Source organism: Saccopteryx bilineata, chromosome 2 (assembly GCF_036850765.1).
Source record: "Saccopteryx bilineata isolate mSacBil1 chromosome 2, mSacBil1_pri_phased_curated, whole genome shotgun sequence".
NCBI lineage: Eukaryota > Metazoa > Chordata > Mammalia > Chiroptera > Emballonuridae > Saccopteryx > Saccopteryx bilineata.
This window is the reverse complement of record NC_089491.1, coordinates 261830295-261847088: the sequence shown is the minus strand read 5'-3', so window position 1 is coordinate 261847088 and position 16794 is coordinate 261830295. Positions and strand designations below refer to the sequence as shown.

General features: G+C 50.0%; 1 protein-coding gene across 9 annotated transcripts in view; it reads left to right on the top strand.

Annotated features, from left to right (window-relative positions):
• CMKLR1 (chemerin chemokine-like receptor 1) overlaps positions 1-16794 on the top strand; it is a 48757-nt gene that overhangs the window by 11907 nt on the left and 20056 nt on the right. The window contains exon 1 of one of the 9 annotated variants that reach the window (XM_066260306.1): positions 1508-1580. The exons of 4 other annotated variants lie outside the window; for them this stretch is intronic. The gene's annotated coding sequence lies outside the window, so the exon portion shown is untranslated. Of the gene's footprint in view, positions 1-1507; positions 1581-6739; positions 6861-10129; positions 10240-15694; positions 15799-16794 lie in introns of those variants that run through there. 4 more of the 9 variants (XM_066260311.1, XM_066260312.1, XM_066260307.1 and 1 more) reach the window with 4 other exon arrangements.

The window sequence follows — 16794 nt, the reverse complement described above, 5'->3', positions numbered from 1 at the left end:
TAGTTAGTAGGCCCCCTGTAAAGGGAGCAGGTCTTAAGACTTCTGGGTGTGTGTGAGGGTCTTGGTAAGTAATTTCTGAAGGGAGATTGAATTCTTTAAATGCTCCCTTCTGCTTAACCTCCAACCTGTTAGCAACCATATTTTTCTGTCCAGGATGGGGTTCAGAGAGGTTAGCTGGTTGTGTAAGGCCACACAGCTTGTAACGAAGGGAGACAGACTCCTAACACCTCGCTCTTGGCTTGTCTGCACGCCACACAAGGGCTGTTCCTGTTGTCCTGGCCCCTTTCTCCAGAGCTCTCCTGCCCGTCCCACCCACCCACCCCCTGCTGTGAGTTTCATGCCTTTCCTCCTGACCTCTATCACAGGTGCTCTCTACTCCACCTAGGGCTGTCTCGTATATCTTTGATAGCTCTATCAATACGTAAGTGCAGGGGTCCCCAAACTTTTTACACAGGGGGCCAGTTCACTGTCCCTCAGACTGTTGGAGGGCTGGACTATAAAAAAAACTATGAACAAATCCCTATGCTCACTGCACATATCTTATTTTAAAGTAAAAAAACAAAACGGGAACAAATACAATATTTAAAATAAAGAACAAGTGAATTTAAATCAACAAACTGACCAGTATTTCAATGGGAACTATGGGCCTGTTTTTGGCTAATGAGATGGTCAATGTGCTCCTCTCACTGACCACCAATGAAAGAGGTGCCCCTTCCGGAAGTGCGGCGGGGGCCGGATAAATGGCCTCAGGGGGCCGCATGTGGCCCGCGGGCCGTAGTTTGGGGACCTCTGCGTGACTCTGGGCTCTGGCTGGGTAGCTCAGTTCGTTAGAGTGTCATCCCAATATGCCAAGGTTGTGGGTTCGATCCATGATCAGGGCACATATAAAAATCAACCAATGAATGCATAAATAAGTGGAACAACAAATCAATGTTTTTTGTTTTCTTTTTTGTTTCTCTCTCTAAAATTAATCAAAAAATACAAAGTATCTGTCTTATGCCTCATTCCCTCAGAACCCTGTTCTCATCCAGATGCCCAGCTGAAAACCAAAGCCATCAACTCTTTCACACCGAGTGCTTACAACCGGTGACCGCCCGCAGGAGCGGGGGTTTATGAGCACGGTCCCTAAAGTGTCCACGATGGTGCACGCTCAGGCGCTGCGGACACAGGTGAGGGATGCCTTTTGGCCAGGTGTCTACCTGGAGGCCGGCGAGCAGCAGCCTGCCGTGCGCTGGGACCCGAGGACAGGAAGTTACTGAGTCAATTCCATGGGAGTGTGGAGCGCACCTCCACCAGGGCCTCGCTCTTCCTCTCTTCTCTTGTAAATGGAGAGGCCGGAATTGGGTGGACTTCTTTTTCTTTTTTCTTTTTTTTTTCTGTTTGTGACAAAGCTATATCAGTGGAGCTCAGAGAAATAGGGCAGGCTGGGGAAGCAAGTGTCGCAATCTTGGCACAACCCATGTCCACACTTTCTGCCCGTAAGCCTGCCACTTTCTCACAGAACGTGGGGGCAGAGGTGGTCACCCCAGCTGTGTCCTGGTTGAGGAGCTTGTGGTTCCTGTCACCCTTCCGCTGAAATGGTAAAAACTGTCTTTTCACTTGGTGTGTGTGTGTGTGTGGGGGTCCCTTCCTTCCTTCCTTGTCCAGGGGCCTGAAGGGGGCATTGAGAGAGGATGGGGCGGTGTCAGCTGGGCCCAGAGAAGCACATCTCATCAAGGTGGGAGGCAGGATGGTGTGGCGCTCAGAGCTTCTGGAACGGTTCTCCTTGGCTTCAAATTCCTTGACTTCCTAGCTAGGTAGCCTTGGTCTTCTCATCTGTAAAATGGGCGTGAGAGTAACGCTGCCTCACAGGGTTTTGGGGGAGGGATGGGGGAGGTGGATCTAGGGGAGAAAACATTTTATGTTTATCTCTCTGTTTCTGGTACTCACCACTGCCAGATGGTTGTTTAAAGGAAAGAATCTAGCCTGACCTGTGGTGGCGCAGTGGATAAAGTGTCAACCTGGAAACGCTGAGGTTACCGGTTCAAAACCCTGGGCTTGCCTGGTCAAGGCACATATGGGAGTTGATGCTTTCTGCTCCTCCCCCCTTCTCTCTCTCTCTCTCTCTCTCTCTCTCTCTCTCTCTCCCCCCTCTCTATAATGAATAAATAAAATCTTAAAAAAAATAAATAAAGGAAAGAATCTGGAATTGAGGAAGGTGGAAGGGAGAGTTCACACAGGGAATGTGCTTAGCTGGGGCGCAGCACTCAGTAAGTACATGATGTTTGCTATTTTGTCCCTCGCTGTCCCTGTCCCTAGGGATGGGGTAAGTTGAGTGAGAAGTTCTGCCTCTTTCTGCCTTCGCTGTGGGGCTCTGGGAAAACTGCTTCACCTCGTAGGGAGGTGTGTTCTTTTAAACTGGGGCTGCGTCAGCTCCATCTTGGGTGTTCGCAAGGATGCAGGGGTGACATCCAAGGTGCCCCGGCTTGAGAGCAGTGATATGTTTCTGGAATCTTCTGAAAGGCTTCCCTGGGCGTCATCTGGCTCCCCTTGCGTTGGTGGTGGCCGGCTTGTTTCTCCCTTGGGGTATCATATGGAAGTGCTGGGGGCAGCTCCAGATACTTAAGGTTTTTTTTGGGGGGGAGTTTCAAAGCTCGTGGGGTTCTGAGTTGTGCCCCAGACCTAGGGTGCAGAGCATGGCCACTGTGGGGAGCCAGGTCAAAGGCTGGCTGCCTGACCCCTGCCTTCCCCATGTACCCCCTGACCCCACGACCCCCCTTTTCTCTTCGCTCTGCCCTCCTGTCTTCTGCACTCAGAAGGTGCAGTGCTCTGAGCCTGCTGCACCTTCCAGAGCTTGAGTGGAGTATCTTTAGGCAAAACCAGGCACTTACTTCTCCCCGGGGCAAGGGTCCTCGAGGCCCCAGGTGCCAGCCAGGTTCTTGGTGACTTCTTCCCTCTGGGCACTGGCTCTTATTAGAGGTGACTCCTCAACTGTGCGGTGGGGGTGGTAATCAGAGCTGTCCCGTGGCGAGGGCACAGTGAGGGACCGGAAGGACCCTAAGGGCTGACAGCGACAGGGTCCATGGCTCAGCATCTCCGTGGTTTCCAGGATGTCTGCTCCGGGCTACATCCTGCGAGGGGCGGAGGGTGGGGGGGGGGGGGTCTGGGAAACCTGCAGCAGCAGAGAAGCAGGGAGGAGGGAGACAAAGGCTCCTCTGTCAGCCCTGAGGCCCCCCTCAGGGAGGCAAGTGGGAGTCGGTGAGCGCTAGGAAGAGGCAGATGAGGACTCCTGCCTGGCAGTGAGGCGGGCACCCTGTCTCGGCCAGGATTTATTCTTTATGAGTAAAGGGTGGAAAATTACTTTGGATCCTTTCCTGAGGGGCTGGGAAGGCTAGGGCCAGTTCATGAAGGGGGGAGGTTTCTCCACATCGCAGCAATGCAACCACTGCTTTAGTTTAACACAGAATAAGAGCAGAGAAGCTTCAAGTGATGGCCGATCGGGGCTGCTCAAGGCCACCACGCGAGCACCAGCACCAGAAACCCCACAGCGGGCCTGTCACTGGCTTCTTCTCTGGGAACCCACAGGGTCCACATCTACCCTTCGGAGTTGACAAGTGGGCCTTGGGCGTAAATCTGCCTCCTTCACACTGTAAATAGTTTCACACAGCCACAGAATTCATTCCTGATCCTTGATCCCCACGAGGGCCCCATGTGTGATTGTTAGCTCCCTTTGATAAATGTGGAAACTGAGGACCAGGAGTTGAAACAGTTAGGATAGCTGAGATATAAACCAAGTTCCCCTGACTTCCCATGAACCTTTGTTCCCTAGACAGGGGCCTGGCTCTGTGGGAACAGATGGTCTAAGTGGCTCTGAAGCATTATTTTTTTTCTGGTAGATTAGAACAGCATAAATAATGCAAGAGGAAAGCCTAAAGTTTGTTTGCTCATTATAACAGACAGAGGCAAGAGAGCCCTACATGCTGTTAATAAGTGGGAAGTGATACACAAAATGATTGATTGTAACATTGCAACACATACAATAATGAATTATAACAGTAAGAGAACAAAAACAAGCCAAATACCCACCCCATAAATCAATTATGGCAAATCCAACATGGAATACTACACAGCTATCAAAAAGGGTGAATGCTCTTTTTTTTTTTTTTCCTTTTTCTTTTTTACCTCCAAGATATATTGTTAGGTAAAAAAGATAAGTTGCAAAATAGTTTGTATAGTTTAGTGACTTTTATGCAAAGCAGGAGAGAAATTAGGATATACATTTGTATTTGTCCAAAGAGACCCTGGAGGGGGATATGAGACACTAATAAAGGTTGGTGAGTGCAATAGGGACTGGATGGATGGTGGCAGAGTCGAAGCAAGGACTTGCATTCTAAACTTTTCGTAATTTTTGATGGTCTCGAACATCACCAATTAGATGGAGTTATGTTGCCTACTCAAAAATTTAAATTCAAGAAGCCAAATTAGAATTGTGAATGGATGCTTGTAAGCGGTGTTATGAAGTATTATTATAAACTCAAATGTCTGTGGCTTTCAAAGCCATTATCCCCTTGGCCCAGTGGTCGGCAAACTCTTAGTCAACAGAGCCAAATATCAACAGTACAACGATTGAAATTTCTTTTGAGAGCCAATTTTTTTTAAACTTAAACTATAGAGGTAGGTACATTCCTTATCGAGGTAGCGCCCGCACGTGGTATCTTGTGGAAGAGCCACACTCAAGGGGCCAAGGAGCCACATGTGGCTCGTGAGCCGCGGTTTGCCGACCAGGGCCCTTGATTATCACGTGAGCACACCTGGGATTGTAAACCTAGTTTCATCTGACTCCAGTGTCCTCAGTGCCCCAAGGAGGAGGTTCCTTCTGATCCACTTGGAACCAGCCTGAGAGAGTCCTGTTTGGAGCTGATGTGGGGCTCCCTCCAGTGTCCATGCCATCCTGGTGTCTGGGGTGGGCTCCTATGGCCCCCGGGGCGTGGTTCGGCCATTGTTTCACAGTATACTTGCCTAGAACCCTTGGTGAAGCATTTGTGGGAAAACTGTTCTCGTGGGTTCCCCTTGAGGCCAACATCCAATGGACAGAGAGAACCTATGGAGAAGATAGTGACTGAAACCTAATCGGACTTTTAGCCACTCTTTACCCTGCTAGGGCCTCCCCAAACACTGCCCCAACTCCGCCTCCAAACAGGTGGTGTGTTAAGTAACACTTATCATTTCCTGTTAAAATTAACCAAAGACACTGACAAGCTCCAATCACATACCATATTCTGGTTGGCATGTGGTCACCAGGCTATGTGGCTCTAGCTTTTCATCTCAAAGTGAAGGCTCCTCCCACCCATTTCTACTGAGGTCCTACCTGGTCCCTCCTTCTCTGCTCTTTGGGAATTTTGGAAGCATCCTAAAGCTGCCCTTACTGTGCTCTCAGATGTGTGTAAATGCAACACACCCCATACCCTCTATTCTCCAAGCTGCTTTGGGGCTCCCTGGAAGGATGATCCTTTGTGAGGTCATTTCTCTGCCCACTCTGGGCTGGGTCCATCAGGTCTTCCTAAACTTTCTCAGGAGTCAGGTAGAAAGGTGCCTTTCAGCCTCTTTCCCTTCTTCCTCTTCTGTCTGTCTGTCTCTGAGTCTTTATTTGCTCTGCTTTTGTCTTTCTTCCCCACTCTCAAACTTTTGCCATCTTGGTCATTCTTTCTCTTCTGCATTCATAGCTATCATTGTCCCTCTCTCTCCATCTTTCCCTGTCTCCTCTTTCCTCTGTATTTCCCACCACCCTCCCAACCTCCTGTCTTTCTTTCTTTTTTTGAATTAGTAAGAGGGGGGAGGCAGAGAGACAGACTCCTGCATGCTCCCTGACCAGGATCCACACAGCAAGCCCACTAGGGGGCAATGCTCTGCCCATCTCAGGCATTGCTCTGTTGTTCAGCAACAGAGCTCTTCTTAGCACCTGAGGAGGAGGCCATGGAGCCATCCTCAGTGCCTGGGGCCAACTCACTCCAGTCAAGCTATGGCTGCAGGAGGGGAAGAGAGAGAGAGAGAGAGAGGCAAGAGGGGGAAGGGTGGAGAAGTAGATGGGTACTTCTCTTGTGTGCCTTGATTGGGAATCAAACCTGGGACATCCACATGCTGGGCCGGTGCTCTACCACTGAGCTAACCAGCCAGGGCCTCCTGTCTCTTTCTGTCTACACTGTGGTGGTGACATACTCTAGTTCCTTCTACCTTCTCTCAGACTTCCCTCTGCTCCCCTGCTCCCTCCTCCCCACCGAGAGCACCTCCTCTCCTACACCCTGCCCTCTGGGGCTCAAGGTAGAGAGGGCTCTTATCCCAAACTTCCTAGAACTGAGGAGCAGGGCCAACTTCCAGGGTGTGTAACCAGGGAAGCCACATAGGCCTCAGAAGGACCTGCCCTGGGCTTAATGCCCTGCAGTTACAACCCCAAAATTCATAATAGTTTCCAAATAAGGTGCCTGCCTGCTCACTTAGCACCAGGCCCCATAAAGTGCATGGCTGGTTCACTGAGGGTTGTGGACTTCCTGGGAGGGATCACACTGGGGCTCAGCCAGGGTTCATGCTCCAGTCCTGTTTCTGCTTCTCGTCCTCCTGCCGGTAACTGCCACCCAGACGTGCCTTGAGCCTCTTGAGGCTTTCCCACTGGGTAAGTCATCCTTCAACAACAGAAGGTAGTGGCCAGATTCACTCTCCTTTTACAGATGGGAGGAACCAAGGTGCAGAGAGATCAAGCCACTTGCCCTGGGCCCACAGCTGGTGAACCTGGACAGAAGGAAGCTGGCTGTGACGTCCGAGGGGCCTCAGCACCCCTGCCCCCCATCTGTGAGCCCAGGCTCAGTCTTTGCATCTGTGAAATAGAGGTGACGAGCGTCGCCGTCCCCGTGCATAGCCAAGGATATCTAAGTCCTAGAAAGTTCCTGTCACAGGTGCCTGGCATGTGGCTGCCTTCTTAAATAGTAGCCCTGGCCTCTGTGAGCCTCAGTTTCCACACCTGCCACATGGGAATTTAATGACATAGACAAGTGCTCAGCACAGAGCTCAGTATAGGAGGGCAGGCAAGGTCCCTCTGGGACAGAGGAAGGGGTGATCTGTGAGTAGTGTAACCATTAGGTTTATTGTCCAAACAGGTCACTTTGAGAGTAGAAGGGGCACTTTTATTTGGTTTTAAAGGTTTTATTTATTGATTTTAGAGAGAGGGAGAGAGAGGGAGAGCAAGATCATAGTTGCTTCACTTTTATTGTTCATTGATTGCTTCTTGTAGCTGCTTTGACCAGGCAAGTCCTTGACTATAGGCACTCCTTCCCTGGCACATTGAGGGACAGTGACTTTTACTCAACTGCCACTTGGGGCAGCGCCATCAGCTCACGGGGAGGGGTGTTGTTCAGGCAGCCAGTGTTTGGATGCCTCTCGAAACATCCGGAACCTCGAGGCTGCGTCCACCCCACCGTCACGATGTCACTGGGGACGGCCGGGACCGCATCACGCCGTATCCTTCCTCCATAAACCTCTGAAGAGCGTCCTCACCCTTGGCTTCAGGACAGGTCGTCATTCTCCAATTTAGTCAGAATTAATGACTTCCCTTTTCCAGACAAGGAGCCTGAGAGTTTACGGTGTGACCCACCCATGCTAAATATTCAGGACGTTACTTATCATCTGCCCCCTGCCTCGCCTTGACTCCGTTTCCTGTTCCCACCCGCGTTTCCCCTCCTCCTTTCTCTCTTCTAATTTATGTTCTCCTGGATACACGAGCCTCTATCGAGACTTATTTTTCCTCCCTTCTGGACCAAGACATTATGTAGACAAACCTGCAAGTGAAAACTTTCTGAAGCGCCCCCCCTCCAAAAAAAGGGGGTCTCACCTGGAGAGGGGCTGGAAGGCAAGGGGGGTTGCAGAGGAAGTGCTCGCTGAGGTTAAAGTGAGGAAGTGGCCACCGCTGCCTGGGGAAGGAGGTGACCGCTTACCCTGTGTGACTCCAGTCAGCCAGCTGAACCAGGCTCCCGTGAATGTGACAGGTTGCTGAGTTCAGTATAGCAAAAAAAAAAAAAAAAAAAAGGAAGAGCTTTCTAATGACTTGGTGGGTTTTTCTAGAAGTTCTGTTTTTCTAGAAGGGGGTAGGGGAAGAGAAAGAGGAGGTGATCTGTTCTAGAAAATGGCCAAACCCAGGCCGAGTTTCTTTCTGATTATTTTATTTCTGAGTGATGATCAAGGGCTCAGGGACACCTGAGGGGAGGCCCTAGATAGAGGTGTTCATCTCCCTTCCCTCCTCCCCCATCCCCCATGTCAAGGTGAAACTAGGGCTCAGAAAGGCAAAGTGACTCGGCAAAGGTCAGCCCTTCCTGGTGCCTGAGTGATGACATCTTATGCTTGTGTCTTCCCACCACAAAGTACAGCCCTTTCAGGTTTTGTCCACTTTGCTCACTGTGGCATTCCTGCGCCTGGCACAGTGCCTGTCACACCACAGAGATTTGCCTAATTGAGTGTGAAAAACAACACCAAAGTTTGTGGCGGCCGGCCGAGCTAGAATGCAAACCCAATGTAACCTGACTCAAGCAGCACTCTCTTTAAACAGAACAGTCAAGGGTCGCTGCTTCTGCTGGAGCCTGGCTCCTTGTACAGGTAGGGCGACCAGCCCGCCCTCATTTGCCTGGAAGGTTCTGGATTGCACATTGAAGGTCCCGCATCTCAGGACACCCCAACCCGGATGACTGGCCATCCCATACACCTTGCAGACGTGAGCTCATGTCATCTTTCCACCGACCCACTTTGCAGGTGGGGGCACTGGTTCCCTGCCCCGGGACTGCACAGCGAGCACAGGCTGGCGCTGGTGTCCGGCTTTGCTGCAGCTGGTGGGCGCTTTGGCTCTCAGCTGCCCTGAGCTACCCCTCCTTTTATCTGTGAAGTGAGGCCCGGTGGCAGAACCTTTGATCCTACAGCCTTTCCAGCAACAGCCTTTAGGATTCTGGATTTTGCCCTAGGCTTGAACCAGCTGTTTTTTTTTTTTTCTCTTGAGGGTGGGGGGCAATTTTTCAGCAAACCTTTGCCGGGTCAAGGCTTGAGCTCTGCGTTGGGAACAGTGACAGTGCGGTGATGGGGAGGGCAGCCTGTCCCTCTTCCCCCAGTGCCTGGGAACTGGGTGGGATCTCACATTCCCACCGACCTGGCTGCTGGCAGCAGTGTCAGCTGTCTGGGCCGGAGCCAGGGCATTCCAAGAGCCAGAACCTGCATGAACACCCCAGGGCGCCTGTGCACTGGGCTGCCTCCTGCGCAGGGTGCAGCTGGGGCAGCCCAGGGTTCCCGGATCGCTCAGGGGCCCACCTAGCTGGACAGGACCCCCAGCCCCTTCCTGTTACTGGACAGGGGACCAGGACCTTCGAGTCTGCAGGGGGCCAGCTGGTAGCATGAGGGTTTTTGACTTTGTGCAGAAATAATTTCGCAGCGCGAGTCCAGGTGCTTTTGAGAGCACATTTTTTACAGCTGGAACAATGAAAGAAGGAAGGGTTTAGGATAGAAGAAGCAACAGGAGAGAGCCAAGGCAGGGCTCTCTAGAAACCTTATGGGAAAGAAATGAGCCTACCTTGGGAAGGCAGAGAAAATGGAGCCTTGGAGACAGGTTCAGGGGTTAGCCCAGGATGAGCTGCCGCTGCCCGCTGCTACCCTGCTTGCAGGTCTCACGCGGACCCTTAGAGTTTGGGAGATGCACACCTGAGGTGGGGTGGGAGAGAGGGGCAGGAAAAGGCTCGTGCATGCTTCTGGGAGGGAGGGCTCACTGGGTCCTTTGTTTTGAAGGTTTTTCAAGGCTGGAAGTTTAGGGGAGATCTCAGTAGAATATTTGTCAGCTTTTCCAGGTGTGCTCTTTCAGGATCATGGTCTCTATTAACTGGTCAGCACCAGGGCCGGGGGGCCATTAGTCATTGCAGCCAGTCCTGGTGTTGCCCACCTGGTTTTGCTGCTTTCTTGGCCTAGAGCTGAAATGCAGCTGAGATCCAGATGCTATCTCTACGAAGATGACCTTCTGGATCCGGCTCTAAATGACAGTTTGCTCAACTCTCTGTCTCTGTTTCCTCATTCTATTTGCCAAGGAATTTTCCTAGCTTCTTCCTATACTGCCTCATTTCTTACCCCAGAGCCTGGAGTGCGGTGACTGCACTGTCCAGAGGCGGTGAGTTGGGTCACTGAGGGCTCTTTGAGGTGGGATTGCGGATGCGTGTGACCCTGCGACCCCGCCAGCTCTGTGCACAGGTGGGCTCAGTGGGTGTGAGTGTTACCAGACAGGGGAGCTGGCCCTTTGGGTGCTTGGTGCCAGCCCGTAGTGTATGGGTTCTTGACTTTGTGCAGGAACAGGAGTCCAGGGGATTTTGAGTATATGTTTATTACAGCTGGGGACAGTGAAACAAGGACAGGCTTAGGATACAAGGAGCAACAGGGAAAGGACTAGGCAGGGTTGGCTCTCTAGAAACTTATGGCGAAAAAATAAGACTGCACTAGAAAGTGGGAGAAAAAGGGGCCTTGGAGACAGGTTCAGGGGTTAGTCTGGGACGAGTTGCCGCTGCCCACTGCTCCCCTGGTTGCAAGCCTCGTGGGGACCCTTAAAATTTAGGAGAGGCATGTCTGTGGGGGAAGAAGAGAAGAAGGTAGAAGGGGAAGGTTCAGGGATGCTCCCTAGGGAGAACTTGTTGGGTTCCCCCTTTTTTTGAAAGAGGCAGGGAGAAAGACAGGAACCTCAAGCTGCTCCTATATGTGCCCTGACCAGAGAATTTACCCTTCTTTTTTTAACTTTTTAAATTTATTGATTGATTTTAGAGAGAGGATAAGAGAGAGAGAAGAGTGAGAGAGAAACACCAATTTGTTGTTCCACCCATTTATGCATTCATTGGTTGCCAGGGCAGGCTGGGCCAAAACACAATTGAGGCCTAGATGTTATCTCTAGGAGGGGACCCTCTGCATCTGGCTGCAAATCTCAGGCCAGTCAGGCCAGCCATCTGCCTCAGCCTCTTATTATCCTGTCTTATAAGAATGCAGGATTCGCCCTGGTCGGTTGGCTCAGCGGTAGAGTGTCGGCCTAGCGTGCGGAGGACCCGAGTTCGATTCCCGGCCAGGGCACACAGGAGAAGCACCCATTTGCTTCTCCACCCCTCCGCTGCGCTTTCCTCTCTGTCTCTCTCTTCCTCTCCCGCAGCCAAGGCTCCGTTGGAGCAAGGATGGCCCGGGAGCTGGGGATGGCTCTGTGGCCTCTGCCTCAGGCGCTGGAGTGGCTCTGGTCGCAACATGGCGACGCCCAGGATGGGCAGAGCATCACCCCCTGGTGGGCAGAGCATCGCCCCATGGTGGGCGTGCCGGGTGGATCCCGGTCGGGCGCATGCGGGAGTCTGTCTGACTGTCTCTCCCTGTTTCCAGCTTCAGAAAAATGAGGGGGGGGGGAGAATGCAGGATTCTGCTCCTAGAGGGGTCCCTTGTGGGGAAGTCACAGAATGTCAAGGGCAGTCATGGTGATTGAAGACATGGGCCCTGGTGTCAGAACAGCCCAGGTTCAAATGCCACTTCTGCCCCTTCCTAGTGGTGGCTGAGGACTTCTGAATCCCCACGTAGCAGCCTTGCCGATGAGACGTAGGGAAGTCTGGGGGAGAGGAAGGGGTGCTGCTTGAATGCTTGTCACAGCTTTGTAGTGAGAGGGGCCATCAGCCCATGGGAGCAGCTGGGGTTCATTAGAACATGGGCTCTGGACAGCTGCAGATGCGCACTGGAGTCCTGCTTCTGCCTGATGCTGGCTAATGATCTTGATCAGGTTCCTTTCAACACCTGAGTTTAGCCCCTGTGAAGTGGAGATAACGGCCATGTCCTCCTGGAGTGGGGGGCTTGTCAGGATACGGGGACAGAAGGCAGGCCAAGCACCCAGCTGGCTGCCTGGCATGTGTCAGCATGGTTGTTTTTCTTTCTTCTTGTGGTGACCACTTGGCTGCCTGCTCTGCCTGTATTTGTGAGGCTGGGGGACAGAGGAGACAAAAAGACACCCCAGCGGAGGGACCTGCAAGAACAAAGGCTCAGAGGCCTTGAACCACTAGGCTCCTGAAACACAAGGGGGTGGGTGGGTTTGGAAGGACTGGAGCCCCGAGGTCCGCACAGGGACCCCTCCCTGACCCCAGTTGGAGGCTTCCTGTGAATCCTGCAGCCCTGTCCCGGGTCAGTGACCTCACTCGAGCTGGCCAAAGGGAAAGGAGACCAGTGTTCACACCCAGGGGCCCTCCCTTCCTCTCCCTGCTCCTTATCTCCACCCGGTCTCCGGTCCTGTGCTGCCTTTCCCCTCCCTGGAGCTCTGTAGCCTCAGTATCAACCCACAGCCCACAGACGTACTGTTAGACTTAAGGATAAGAGCCAGCATCTGGTCTAAGCACTTTATGTATGTCAAGTTATTTAATCCCAGAAAGGTTCTATGTAAGAGGTATTTTTATTTCCCCCACTTTTTATATGGGGAAACTGAGGCACAAGGTAGCTAAATGATTCTCCCCAGGTCCGACAGCTAGTTAGAATTAAACCCAGGCAGCCTGACTCCCAAGCTGGATGCTCAGCTCCCTTTAGTAAAGGCTTTGCACTCAACTGAGGCTCAGCTCAAATGTCCCCTCCTCCAAGAAGCTTCCTTGATTTCCCTAGCCACCGGCTCTTTGCTTTGTACAGAGCCAGGGCCGCAAACCCAGCAACTTACAGGGCCAGGCAGGAGCCACCAATGACTAATGTAGGGATAGTATTCACTTGAACGAAGAAATACATGTTCTCCTGTTAAAGCTGAGAGTGAGACTAGCTGGTGAGAGTGGAGACTGGAACATCTCACCCCGGCAGCATCTAGCAGAGAAGGGTGACACTTAGAAGGTACCCACTAGCTGCTTTTTATTTTTTTAAGTCTTTTAAAAAATATATAGTAGTTAATTTTTTTTATTTTTTATTTTTTTAGTTACTGATTTTAGAGAGAGACAAGGAAAGAAAGAAATATTGATTTGTTGTTCCACTTATTCATGCTGTCATCGGCTGATTTTTATATGTGCCCTGACCGGGGATTGAACCTTCAATCGTGGCGAATTGGGACAATGCTTTTTTTAAAAAATTATTTTTATTGATTGATTTGGAAGAGAGAGAGAGAGGAACATCAATATGTTCATGTATGTGCCCTGACCGAGGATTAAACCCACGGTCTCTGTGTACCTGAATGATGCTCTAACCATCTGAGCCACTTGGTGAGGCAGGACAATGCTTCTTAAATGGATGTTTGAATGCACAGACCCATGCTGTTTCCTGAACCCACCAAACCTGCACCTGCCTCAGGGCCTTTGCACTTGCAGTTCCTACCACCTGGAGTGCTTAGGTCTCTGCTCAAAGATCACCAGCTCAAAGAGGCCTTTTCTGAACACTCTACCTAAAATAGTATCCCCTCTCACAGCTCTATGCCCTATTTCTCTTTATATGTAATTTGTAGCACTCGTCATCACCTGTCATTATATTCATTTTCTTTTTCAGCATTTACATAGTATTGTTACCAAACCCAGGTTCAGCTGCCTGCTGCGATACGCAGGCCAATATTAGCAGCACAGGTGCTGGTGAAAAGGAAAGAGGTTTATTCAGGAGTCTGAGAAGATGGTGGGGGGGGGGGCGGGGGGGAGGACACACTGCTGTCCTCAAAACCCATCTTTTTTTTTTTTAATAATTTTATTTTTTAATGGGGCGACATCAATAAATCAGGATACATATATTCAAAGATAACATGTCCAGGTTATCTTGTCGTTCAATTATGTTGCATACCCATCACCCAAAATCAGATTTCCTCTGTCACCTTCTATCTAGTTTACTTTGTGCCCCTCCCCCTCCCCCTTTCCCTCTCCCTCTCTCCCCTCCCCCCGTAACCACTACACTCTTATCAATGTCTCTTAGTCTCACTTTTATGATCCACCAACGTATGGAATAATGCAGTTCCTGTTTTTTTCTGATTTACTTATTTCACTCCGTATAATGTTATCAAGATCCTACCATTTTGCTGTAAATGATCCGATGTCATCATTTCTTATGGCTGAGTAGTATTCCATAGTGTATATGTGCCACATCTTCTTTATCCAGTCATCTATTAACGGGCTTTTTGGTTGTTTCCATGTCCTGGCCACTGTGAACAATGCTGCAATGAACATGGGGCTGCATGTGTCTTTACGTATCAATATTTCTGAGTTTTTTGGGTATATACCCAGTAGAGGGATTGCTGGGTCATAAGGTAGTTCTATTTTCAGTTTTTTGAGGAACCACCATACTTTCTTCCATAATGGTTGTACTACTTTACCTTCCCACTAACAGTGAATGAGGGTTCCTTTTTCTCCACAGCCTCTCCAACATTTGCTATTACCTGTCTTGTTAATAATAGCTAATCTAACAGGTGTGAGGTGGTATCTCATTGCAGTTTTGATTTGCATTTCTCTAATAACTAAAGAAGATGAGCATCTTTTCATATATCTGTTGGCCATTCGTATTTCTTCCTGGGAGAAGTGTCTGTTCATGTCCTCTTCCCATTTTTTTATTGGATTGTTTGTTTGTTTGTTGTTGAGTTTTATGAGTTCTTTGTATATTTTGGATATTAGGCCCTTATCTGAGCTGTTGTTTGAAAATATCATTTCCCATTTAGTTGGCTGTCTGTTTATTTTGTTATCAGTTTCTCTTGCTGAGCAAAAACTCCTTAGTCTGATGTAGTCCCATTCATTAATCTCAAAACCCATTTTAACAGCTCAGATGCCTCGGCCAGATTACAGAGGGGTTCAGGGGAACTGGGGGAGGGGAGGACTCCTAGGGGGAAGGCACACATGCAGTTTCCCTCAAGAAAGGGACTTTGTTATTCTGATGGCTGGCTGGGCTTCCGTGGTCTCTTGGCCTTGTAACTGGAACTGAAGCTAGCAAGTAACTCATCAACTAGAGTCACTGCTCTTCTGAAACTGGAGTCTCCACACTCCTGCAGTCAGGTTGTCTTCTTGACCTTGTCCGAGAATTGAAACTGCAAGCCTCAGCAGTGGGGTCGGGGCGGGGTTAGGGGAAGGGGCTCAGATGGAGTCACATTGTGTCCTTGTATGTGCATTTTTCTCACTCTGATGTCATCTCTCGATGTGTGTCAGCTGAAGGGAAACAGGCTGTTTAATTGTAATGAGAACTTGGCTAGAGCTGAAAGCACAGGGCTGATTGTATACTTTTGAATTGTTACAGAATATATCACTTTGATTATGAGATTGGTAATATTCTGGGAGGGAGGGCTCACTGGGTCCTTTGTTTTGAAAGTTTTTCAAGGCTGGAAGTTTAGGGAAGATCTCAATAAGATATTTGTCAGCTTTTCCAGGTGTGCTCTTTCAGGATCATGGTCTCTACTAACTGGTCAGCACCAGGGCCGGGGAGGGGGGCATTAGTCATTGCAAACAATCCTGGTGTTGCCCACCTGATTTTGCTGCTTTCTCGGCCTAGAGCTGAAATGCAGCTGAGATCCAGATGCTATCTCTACGGAGATGACCTTCTGGATCTAGCTCTAAATGACAGATAGTTTGCTCAACTCTCTGTCTCTGTTTCCTCATTCTACTTGCCAAGGAATTTTCCTAGGCTCTTCCTATACTGCCTCATTTCTTACCCCAGAGCCTGGAGTGTGGTGACTGTCCCTAATGTAGGAACAGTATTCACTTGCACGAAGAAATACATGTTCTCCTGTTAAAGCTGAGAGTGAGACTAGCTGGTGAGAGTGGAGACTGGAACATCTCATCCCGACAGTATCTAGCAGAGAAGAGTGACACTTAGAAGGTAACCACTAGCTGCTTTTTATTTTTTTAAGTATTTAAAAAAATATATAGTAGTTAATTTTGGTAATATTGAAGCATAGTTGCAGTTAGAGTAACATTTACTAAGACCAGCATGGGTAGCTTTACAGAAATTCTTCCATAAACTTTATTAGTATATTCTTACTGTAATTTTATTCTGTGGCTGGTCAGACTAACACCAGTAATATAGTATATTTATTCCCCATTACTGTGCATTAATGAACTAGGGATGAGTCAAAATTTCACTAATATAACCTCATTTAATCTTCGTAACAATCCTGTAGGGGAAGAGGTACTATCACTCCTATTTTTCAGATGAGGAAACTGAAGCACAGAGAGGCATGGTGACTTGCCTAAGGCTGCACAGCTGGTGAGGGGGCAGAGCAGGGATTCAGCCCATATGGTCTGGCTCCAGAGCTGTTTGCCTCCTTTACTGTGGTTTATGTTTGTTACCCACACCTCCCTCTCGAGAATGCCAGCCCCTTCAGGGAAGTGATATGTCCTTTTATTCTCAGCTGTGTCCCTGGTGCATAATAGGTGTTTAATAAACATTTTTTGGTTGGATGGAGGAAGGGAGACAGGAAGATCAGAGAATTGGAGGGAAGACTACTTGGCTTTCAAACTGAATGTCAAGGCCGTCTTCTCGGAAGTTTCTCAGCCTTTCCCGAGGGTTTGAGTCAGCCTGTAGAAGAGGGCCTCCCCCTTCCCGGTCCCACTCTCCCTCACCCTTCCTCACCCACCAATAGGGCCTCCGTTTGCTGACCTCTCCCAGGCAAAGGTGCCAGACTACACTCCCGGACCCCTAGGCCCATGCTGAGCGCACTTCCTCCCATGACAGGGCCATGGAGGAGAATGTTCCAGGCTGGAGGCAGGAAGTCTTCAGAACAAGATGGCCTGGAGTGAATGGGGCTGTTGGGCAGCCAGCGAGGGACCTGGGCGGGGCTGCCCCTGGCCAGATGTGCTCAGGGCCTCAGCGCTG